This window comes from Triticum dicoccoides, chromosome 1B (assembly GCF_002162155.2).
Source record: "Triticum dicoccoides isolate Atlit2015 ecotype Zavitan chromosome 1B, WEW_v2.0, whole genome shotgun sequence".
Taxonomy (NCBI): domain Eukaryota; kingdom Viridiplantae; phylum Streptophyta; class Magnoliopsida; order Poales; family Poaceae; genus Triticum; species Triticum dicoccoides.
The window spans coordinates 106,906,263-106,917,387 of record NC_041381.1 but is presented as its reverse complement, the minus strand read 5'-3'; positions in this window follow the sequence as shown (position 1 = coordinate 106,917,387).

Sequence of the window (11,125 nt, the reverse complement as noted above, 5' to 3'; positions counted from 1 at the left end):
GGGGGATTCGGCTTTTTGGAGTTCCTCACGCCCCATTACTAGCTCAAGAACACAGATAAACAAATCATCAAGGCAGGAGTAGGGTTTTACGCATCCTCGCGGCCCGAACCTGGATAAAAGAACCCGTGTGCTATCTATTCGATCTGCCCTTCTCACAACCCCGCACCCTGCAACTGTAGTAGGATTCTCATGATCTCATAGGTGTCGTCCTCGCACCGACATCTTTGGCGTGCCATGTAGGAGGCGCGCAGTTGTGAGAATCTGCACTAGCAGTTAGCCCGACACTCCGTCACCTTCGTGGCCCTTGGAGGAGAAAGGAGGCCAGAAGATCGACGCTCGAGTGGCCGCGAACAGAAGATAAGTTGCACTGAACACTTATTTGTACAACCCTTCTTATTTGGTGTTATTTCCCCCGGAGATGTCATGTCTTTGTATGAGAAACCTGCACGCCAGGGGGCTCTCCCACGATCGGCAACGCCCTTGCCCTGTTTCGAGTCTGCTCAATAGCTCAAGTGGCTGCGTCGAGAGTGGCAGAGTAACCTTCCACGACCAACAACACCCTCGATTCTGACTCGAGTCAAGCTCGACAGTTCGAGCGGCCGCGTTTGGTACGGAAAGGTGGCTTGTCCGGCAGCACGGGCACCCGGCAGGCCTTGGGGATCCATCCCCAAAACGCCGCTAAGGGCTTCCGCGCCGGCAAGCCTACCCGATCGACGAGGGGCGCACATACAAAGGGGAATTGAATGGGGAAATAACATGCATGAAAGTTAAGAGTACTTCAAAGTTATATTACCCCACGTCATAGCTGCGGTTCTAACTAAAGATAAAATGTGTCTTGATCGGGAACCCGTAGCGGCGAAGAGGAACGGGATGCTTAATCCCGGCGCTGGCCTTCCACCCTCTTGATTTCGTCGATGCCGTTGGTAATAGGCTTGATGCGCTCTTTGAGCACCGTGAGGTCGACACCATCCGGCAAGCTCTTCATCGAGGCCGCGAAATCAAGGTCGGGATTCCAGTGCGCCACCTTGGTGAGGACCTTGGTCACGACCCTCCGGCAAAGTCACCGGGCCTTCTCGGCCAGCATGGCCGTCCTGTTGGAGGGAAGATAGCCCAAGGCTCCGAGAACGCCTTCGAAGAACTGGGTCAGCTTGGCGTTGATGGTCCCGCTGCGCTCAGGGGCATACCTCACATTTGGCATCCCCATGGTGGCCAATTGCAAGGTGACCCTGCCGGCGACGACCTCCAGATGGCTGATCCACCTGTTCTCGCCCACCACATATTCCTGGTGGGAGGCAACCTCGTTTGCCTGCAGCTGCTTCTCCTCCTCGAGGCTCCTGGTCAAGGTCTCCTCCCGAGCCCTGCTCTCCGACAGCATCTTCTCGAAGCCCTCCAGCTTCAGCTTGAGGTCTCTGATGGAGTTCCGCGCGTCGGATAGCTCCCCAGTCCTGCTGATGACTACTCCTTGCGCCTCTACCAAGGCGCGGTTGAGCGTGTACTTCTCGCCGGACAGCTTGAGGGACTGCTCCTTCAGATCATCCCGCCCTGCTTCCAGTTCCTTCACCTTGCCGCCGTGGGCCAGAGCTTGGGCATCGAGTGCCTCCTTGTGCCTCTGCTCCATCTCGCGGGTCCGACGCATGACAAGGGCCTCGAGCTCCTCATCCTTGCCGCGGAGCGTTGCGATAAGCTTCGCCTCACGCGCGGAGAGGTCCTCTTCCTAAGAATCCAGGGCGGCTTGATGCTGGTTCCAGGCGGCTTCAGCCATGGCAGGCCGGTTCGCCGCCTCTTCTCGGGCCTTCTCAATGTCGGCCATTTTCACGGTAAGATCCACATCGCGCTTGGCCAATTCCTCCAGAAAGGCCCTCTGCTCCTCGCGAATCCGGTGGAACCAGGTCTGCGTCTCAGCGACGCGCGCCTTGAAGTCCACCTCCGTGTTGTCCTCCGCCGCCATCCTGGACTTGACCTTGTCCAGGCGAGCACGGTAGAGCGCTTGGAGCTTCCAGAGGTCGGCCCCCATGGCGCGGAAAAGCTGCTCTTCTGCGGAACCATCGCCGCCAATGCCCGGCTCGTCAACCACCTCAAGCCCAGTGGCGGCAAGCACCTCACTGTCAAAAGCTTCTCCTTCGGCGGGCGCTCGGCTTGACGCCCCCGGGAGATGTACGAAAAGGTCATCGCCTACCTTTAGCTATCTGCCGGGGCCCGAGGTTGAGGAGGAGGGAGGCAGGTCGCCCGCCACCGCCTTCTTGAAGGAGGCCTTGCAGGCCTCGCCGGCAGGCCCGCTGCTGGCGCCCTCGGCAGTAGCCTCGCCGGACGCTTTGGCGGCTCCCGCAGAGGCGTCCTCGGTGGCACCCTTGGCGGCCTCGTCAGCGGCAGCCTCGTCGGTGTCTTTGGCGGTCTCCTCGACGGCAATCCTGCTGGCCTCCGCCGCAGCTTCCTCAATAGTGCCTCCAACAACAGTGTCCGCGCCCTCCAAGTCTGTTGAAGGAGGGCCTGAGCAGCAATGGGGGCGATGAAGCCAAGAAAAAGGATAAGGGGAGAACAGAGACGAGGCACAGGCGACTCACTAGTGCCAGGCTGAGGAGCAGAAGTCCCCTCTCCGCCAGCATCCGGCGCAGTGACGGAATCACCAGCGCCCAAGTTCCCCTCCTCCTCCATGGGTGTGGGCTCCGCGTCTTTGTGCCCCTTGCCGGGGACGCCCCCCGCGGCGGCGTAGTCGACGGAGGTGGTGTGTTGGGAGCAGCCCTATGCGGCTCCTCCTGCTGCCGCTCGCCTCCTGCAAACCCGGCAAGATCAGCGTCATGGCATCGAGCACCTACCACATATCGAGTAAGAAGAGAGTAACGAACTTACGCTGGGGGCGGCGCCGGGGGCCGCTGTCCGGGCTGCTCAGCACCACCAGTGGTGTCCCTGACGCCCCAGCCGGGGACTGACTACTCGTCAGGGTCCTCGCCCTCTTCACCCTCTGGGCCAACGTCTCTGTGTCCCTGCAAAAGCTGAAATGGATCAAGACAAGCGACTCGATTCGGGGAAGTGGAAATGACAGTAAGGAACGGAGTACTTACTCGGCATCCGTCTCCTCCTCGTCCGCCAGTTTCCTTTTCCTCTCCGTACTGAGAGGCCCGAGTTCAAAAGGGAGGTCCATGTCATCATCCGAGTCGATGCCTGCCGGAGGAGGCGAAGAGGGCGGCGGGGTTCGTGCGCACCCAGATGAGGAAGGGGCCGTCGCCTTTTTCTCCTCAGCGGCCTTCGTCAGCCCCTTCGCTGCCGTGGCCCTCGTATGGCGCCCGGACCCCTCCAGGGTCAATTGAGGCCGCGTAGTCCTGCCGAGCCGAACCGGCTCGCTAGAGCCAGCTCACCACAGGACTCGCCCTCTTCTGCTGGTTGGCGTCGAGCCCGCCGCCACGTCCTCCTCCTCCAACGACTCGTCGGCTGCATCCTCGACAAGTGGAGCTCCAGCATCAGCGTTGCTGACCTCCCCGGTGGCCACCGCCCATAGGGTGAGCTCCTCCTCCTCCGTAGCCATCGCAACCTTGTATTCCACGCCCCCGGCGTTGCCCGCCTCCGTGGCAAGCTATGCCTCCCTCGCCTTGGTGGCGATGTAGTCCAACTCTGCCTGGGTGGTGTCCATGACAAGCCGCTGCTCGGCGTCAGCATCGATGTAAACCTCAGACATGGAGTCGAAGAATTGCTGCACGTCTGCGTCCGTCGGCTCCTTCCAGCTTGGGACAGGGCCGTGTGCGTTGCAGTCCGGCATCATAGCAATGATTTCGGACCGATGTGAGTTATTGCACAACGGGACCACCCCCGCCGGCAATTGGAAGAACGACCCCCTGACGGCCTTGCCGACCTTCGCGGCAGCCCTTGGGGCCTTGCCGGTCCGTTCAACCTCGCCCTCGCAACCCACACCAAGCTGGAAAAGCCGCTGATAGAAGTGGGCATGCACCATCACCGTGAAGTTGTGATCGAGGCGAGGGCGGAGCAGCATAATATCGGCCGGGCTTGTAAAAAGCCAAGCCGGCCTCCCCTTATTATGCAACGGGGCGATCCGGCGGCGAATGAAGTCTGCCCCGATCATCTCCAGAGTGAGCCCAGCCCGGGTCAGCCGAAGGATCCTGGTGGTGGCGACAGTCGGCCTCTCGTTGGCGGCATGAACATCACCCCAATCGCTGTCGCGTACCTGTGGCACTCGATGGACCTTGCAGAATTTCGGCGGGTCTTCGTCTTCAATCCAGCACCACCAGCTACGCCATTCATCCCACCTCTCCTTCATGGCTCCCTCCGGGTATGACCCCTTGGATCTCGAGATCTAGGCGACACATCCGGAGACGGCGCCTCAGGGCTGGATTCGAGGGGAGAAATAATGGCGGAAGAGTGCCGTATTGGGCTGCACTCCGGCAAAGCCCTCGCAAAGATGCGCAAAGAGAACCAGGCAGGCCACCGCATTCGGAGTAAAGTCCAAGAGACGAAAGCCAAAGGTGTGCATAATGTGGCAGAAGAAATCGGAAAAAGGGGGCATAGCCCACAGGAAAAGTAATCAACAAAAAAGGGATACCGATTTGGAGCAGGATCGGCGCAAGCGGCAGGAACGACGCGCGTCGCCGGATGCCCCGAACTATCTCCCCCCGTCTTCACTCCCCATAAGGGCTTGAAGGAGGCCCGGGGCTCATGAACACCAATCGATGAGGGGAGAAAGAAGGCGGACTTCGTCCGGTCCCCCGACAGCGCACTCTCCGGCGGCTCCACGGTCCCGGAGCTCTTGCCCCCCCTACCCTTGGCGGATTTGGGCGCCATGGCGACCAAGAAGTCCAGAGTATTGAGGAAGAGGGGTGGCGAAACAGCAACGGCGGGCAGTGGCGAAAGCTTAGAAGGGAAGGAAGGGAGGAAACAACGGCTCTGAGATTGGAAAAGGTACGAGGGAAGAGGAGAAAGTGAGCAGCGCGCCCACGGTTATTCCTTCTTATGGGGTAAGACACGGGCCGCCTCCTTTCACATTAACTACGACGTGACGCATGTGTGCAGAGCTCAGCCCCACGCATGCCTCCCATGTCACGCACGCCTCTCCACGCCGAGCCACGTGTGGGAGGCATGGGAAGCGCAGCGCGCGAAGGAACTTACCGCGGTAAAAACTACCCCACTTGCCCGCGCACCATTTTCGGGCCTAGCCCAACGACGCGATTGCACTTACGTGTGGCCCAGGACCGGGGGCTCCCGTCGGTGTACAAAAACAGGGGTACACTTTTTGTACCCCTATAACTGTGGATGGGCAGTCTGAGCCACGGACGCCACCGCATCGAGCAAGGCAAGGGAAGTAAGCCAAGGTAAGGCCGAAGCTCGAAAGGAGCAGAATGACGCCAAGACCAAGACCACGAAGAGCAAACGGAACGAAGCAGACTCCCCCGGCAAGATCCTTGCCGGGGGGCGGTTTTAGAAAACCCGGCAAGGCCCTTGCCGTGGCGGCTCGCCCCACACCTATGTAGCGAATCACCCTTGAGTCCACTGCCCCCATGGGGCAAGGATTCGGGAGACATCCCCGTGGTGGCATGCAGATCTTTGTGAAGACATTCGAGATCAGATACACACTATAGAAGATGAAGACCCTTGGCAGGATCCCATCCAAGGAGGACCACAAGGCACCCGGCAGGAGCCTTGCCGGGGATGATAGCAGGTGCCATGGCAAGACCCTTGCCGGGGCCCCAGAAAGACCCTTGTCGGGGCTACGGTGAGGCCCTTGCCAAGGTCACCCGTAGGGCCACCATCGGGCCCACGCGAATTCCACCCTCTACCACCGTCCGCATGCAGCTGTCGACCCAACCAGCTGGGCAGGCACCTGCGTGGCGGCAAGCTGATCTTCGTGGAGGCCCACCGTTGCGCCACCTCAGCTACCTGCCTGCCTACATGGCACCGCGGGCACCGCTGGCCAGGGCGCGTGTTGACGCGAAAGGGGTCGGCGATGGACAAGACTGGGCTCTCCCCCGTTCCCGATAAAGCAGGGACAGCTAAGCACGACGCATTAAATGCGCCTTGTCATGTAATGCGAGGGATAAACTCGTATGACTGTGCCCTTTCCACCTCTAGTGTGCCACGGTGGCAGACCCTTTCCCTATAAAAGGAGGCCCAAGGTGACCAGGAGGGGGATTCTGCTTTTTGGAGCTCCTCACACCCATTACTAGCTCAAGAACACACATAAACAAATCATCAAGGTAGGAGTAGGATTTTACGCATCCTCGCGGCCCGAACCTGGATAAAAGAACCCATGTGCTATCTGTTCGATCCGCCCTTCTCACAACCCCGCGCCCTGCAACTGTAGTAGGGATTCTCGTGATCCCATAGGTGTCGTCCTCGCACCGACAAGCACCTCGGTAGAGAAAGTCGAAAACTGACTGTCATGATACGATGAGAGTTGGTCGGCTGTTCGAGAGGTTGTAAAATCTTTAAGGATTTCTTCCTCATAATGCCATAACTAATGCAGCGTGCGATGGATCGGCTTTTCTTCCGATCAGGTGCTTATAGTGCCCATCGTGCGGTCTTCTGAACACCAGGGGCTGCGCCTACCTTCCTTTTGTCAAGCTCCTATGGCTAAGTGAGAGTGATAAAGCCCAATAGTCCGATTGCCTAGTTCGTTGTGCTGAACACCTCCTTCAAGGACCCAAAACTGGGATAAAGAGTGCTCAGGTTTATCCCGAACACCCCCGTACTTCCTACGTGGGGGCAGAAGTCGACGACTGGCCAACTCTCAGGATTAATATATAAAATGTTCGGGCAGGAGGAAAAACTTTCAAATAATAGGCAATAAATAATAAAAATGACCTTGTTCAACATTACAAAGGACAACATGACTGTATTCATGGAAATATAATGTCCTTGGTGCAATGCTCCGCCGCAAGGCAGGCTCCTTTCAGGACAGTATCATAATATAACTCGGGCTTGCAGTGCTCCTTCCCCTCCGGCGGTCCCTCGGTCATCAGCTTTTCAGTATCCATCTTCCCCCAGTGCACCTTTGCACGGGCGAAGGCCATTCACGCACTCTCCATACAGTCCGACCGCTTGATGACGTCAAGTCGAGGGCAGGCACTCATAAGCCGCTTCACGAGCCAGATAACTAAAGCCTTCATGGCTAGCTCAGCCGCCTTATGCAATTCGATCAGCTGTTTCAGTCGATCGACAAAAGGCTCAGATAATTCGGTGCTAGATACCGCGACCAGAAGAGCTTATCCGTAGTGTTCCTTTCTTCGGCTCGGTAGAATTGGGCGGCATCAGATATGCTACGTGGCATCTCTGCAAATACCCCTGGAGAAATCAGAACTCAAAATTAGAAACATGATTTTCTCCTCAAGTACTTGCTTTACATGGAAATAGCCTTACCCGCCGCGATCTTCCTCACCTCCTAGATCTCCTGCAGGGCACCTTGGGTATCCCCCCGGGCATCTCGTGCAGCCTGATGAGCCCTGGTGAGTTCGGATTCTTTCTCCATTAAACTCTGCTCTAAGGCCTCGCATTTCTTCACGGCCTCTTGAAGATCTTGCTCAGCTTCAATAACCTTGGCCTCGTGCTTCCCACGAAGGGCCTGCTCTGCGGCTGCCTTTTTTTGGCCTCAGCCACAACCTTCTTAAGAGCCTTGACATTGGTCATGGCCCCTAGAGCAAATTATGAAACACATTTTTATCATACTAAAAATTCGTTTGTACTGAACGCGAGCAAGGTTTGTGCATACCTTGTTTATCCTCCAACTGCCTCTTCAACTTGCCAAGTTCTTCTTCGGCCCGGTCCAGACTTTGACTCAGTCCGGATACTTCCGCAGTATGAGAGGCGGCAGTCGCTACCTACGCCTGCTTATAAAATAAGAGAGAGATATGCCATCAAGTGAGTCTCCTCTGAGCATAAATTTAATCCTCTATCCGGTTCTTTCTGTCACTGAACAGTGTATCAGGGGCTACTATACATACTATGAAACTCTTCGAAACCTCACAAAACATACCTCAAAGCCCGCGATAAGGCTGATGCAGGCTTCATTCAGTCCACTCTCAGCAGACTGAATCTTCTCAATCACCGCACCCATAAGGGCACGGTGTTCATCAATGATGGAGGCGCTTTTCAGCGCCGCGGATAAAGTATCCGGCACCTCTGGTTGGACAGAGGTTGACGGTGGAACAGGCACACACCCTCCAGCCGAGGGAGGCCGCCTGCCTGGTTCTGGAGCCGTATTGGTCTCCGGAATTGCGTCCGGTTGTGGGCCTAAATCAAGATGGCCCCCGCCATCGACGTCCATGAGAGCCTTCTCTCCCATATGTCCGGCCCCTGAAGTTTGACCGCCTGGCGCCGCCATTGCGATCTCCCCCCCCACTCCTTAGCCTGGGTCCTTCTGGGGAGAAACCTTGGTGTCATTCACATGTTTGGGGGTAGGGGCCTTCGGGGGTGTCCTGCTCTCCATAGCATTCGAGCCCAGTAAATTCTCCGACGAGGATTGTTCGGTGCGGGACCTCGTCGGACTACAAAAAGTATGGCTCAGATTAAAATATTATGCCATGATGAGTCTGGACGCATAAACGTGTTTGGATTTTATAAAGTCATGAGTTCACCTGTCGCTGGGCCCTGGGATCCCAGTCTGGGCTATTGTCAGCAGCAGCGGTGGACTCCTCTGGATGGGAAGCATATCCCCTCTTAGGCGACTTGGCCTCCAAAGACGTGGAGGCCGTCCTTTTCTTTCCTTCCCTCGCTAGGGATGGATCTTCCTCCTCTTCCTCGTCTTCTCCGGAGGAAGATCGGGCATCGAAGTCTTCAGATATTGTGTCTGAAGTGCCACGGCGACGAAGGCTGCCCCTGGTCCTTTTGGCCTCCTTCTCGGCCTTCTTATTTGGCGCCTTGTAAGGCGCCGGGACCAGCATCTTCGTCAGAAGTGGGCCGGCCGGTTCTTCCGGCAGAGGGGCCGGACAGTAGATCCGCCCCGCCTTCTTCGTCCAGCCCTAGGAGAACTGTGGAAAACACATTAAGCATTTTCCTAAGTATATGCGAATAAAACATATGAATTGCCAACTACAGTGACTTACCAAACTTGGAGGGCGGGACAGTTGGTACCCGCGGTCCTCGACGGAGTTCGGCCACGATTTGCCGGACTTGACAAGCACCTTCCAGATGTCCTTGTGCGAGGAGCCAAAGAGCTCCAGTAGGGTCTGGTTCTTGGCCCGATCGAATTCCCATAAATTGCAAGCCCTGTGTTGAAAAGGAAGAATCCGGTGAACTAATATCACCTGGACTACATTGACGAGTTTGATATTCTTGTCTTCCATATCCTTGACGCGCGTCTCGAGCACCGACAGTTCGTCGGACGAAGACAAGTTCAGGCCCTTCTTGGGCCAGGACGTAAGCCGCAGGGGGGCTCCGGATCGGAACTCGGGAGCAGCGGCCCATTCCATGCCGTGCGGCTCAGTGATGTAAAACCACTGTTGCTTCCACTCTTTGACGGAATTATTGAAAGTACATGTTGGCCATATGAAGTTCGGCATCTTGCTCACCATGGCGCCTCTACAATCGGCGTGCTCATCGCTCACTACCTTGGGCTTCACATTAAAGATCTTAATCCATAAGCCGAGGTGTGGCGAGATGCGGAGAAAGGCCTCACACACGACGATGAATGTCGAGATGTTAAGGAAGGAGTTGGGGGATAGATCATGAAAATCGATCCTGTAATAATACATGATGCCACGAACAAATTGGTGGAGGGGAAACCCTAGCCCGCGAACAAAATGTGGGAGGGATACAACCCTCTCGTGGGGCTCCGGAGTAGGGACGATTTGTCCCACCGTCGGAAGACGGGGGGTGATTTTCTTCGCCAGATACCCGGCCTCCCGAAGCTTTTTGATATCCTTCTCCCGGACGGTAGAGGCCATCCACTTGCCTCCTGCTCTGGATCCGGACATTTTCGGAAGACCTTTGTGGGCGGAGAAGAGGAACGCTTGGGCGCTAGAGCTCAAGCGAGGGGGAATGGATGAGAAGAGGAAGAAGAAGGCGTGGGTTAAAAAGGGAGTCCTTATCCCCTTATAAAGGCAGCAGGGATCCTGCGCCTCCCCACTTGCCCGGTAAACTCGCTTATTCCCCAAGAACCGCGTTGATGATGCAGATGGGTTACCCACACCCATATTGATGATAATCCCGTGATAAGGGGACACGATCTCTGCTTCGACAAGACGTGCCAATAAAACCGCCTCGCCATATGTGCGGCGTGTCAGGTTGAGAAGAACGGTTCGAATAATGACCGGGCCGTGACCTGATGTCAAGCTATGACGAACTGTCAGTAGATTAGATTGGTGGAATATTGTACTCTCTACGGTGGTAGGTGGAATTTGTTTTGCAGAGCCGGACAAGATCCTTGTGTTCAAGATGTTCTATGGAGTATTCGGAGAAGGAACCCGCCTTGCTATGCCTAAGACAATCTGCGCGCCGTACTCATCGTCATTGAAGCCTGGTTCAGGGGCTACTAAGGGAGTCCTAGATTAGGGGGTCCTCGGACAACCGGACTATATACATTGGCCGGATTGTTGGACTATGAAGATACAAGATTGAAGACTTCACCCCGTGTCCGGATGGGACTCTCCTTTGCATGGAAGGCAAGCTTGGCAATTTGGATATGTAGATCTCCTTCACTGTAACCGAGATTGTGTAACCCTAGCCCCCTCCGGTGTCTATATAAACCGGAGGGTTTAGTCCATAGGACAACAACAATCATAATCATAGGCTAGCTTCTAGGGTTTAGCCTCTATGATCTCGTGGTAGATCAACTCTTGTAATACTCACATCATCAAGATCAATCAAGTAGGAAGCAGGGTATTACCTCCATCGAGAGGGCCCGAACCTGGTTAGACGCATAGTTCGGGACCCCCTACCCGAGATCCGCCAATTTTGACACCGACAGGGGGAATAGGACTGGTCATCTGTCTCTGAATCCTCCTCTAAGGAGCTATCCGTAACCAGCGAGGTATGCACTTCGTCAGATAGCATAGTCTTCTACATAGACCTTGTTTTCACTCCAGAATTTTCCATCACCATGTCAAATGGATGATTCACACAAAGAGTAGTTGAATGTACTAACATTGTTGACAAATGTAATACGTAACTAAAAAAGGATGGCTTGATA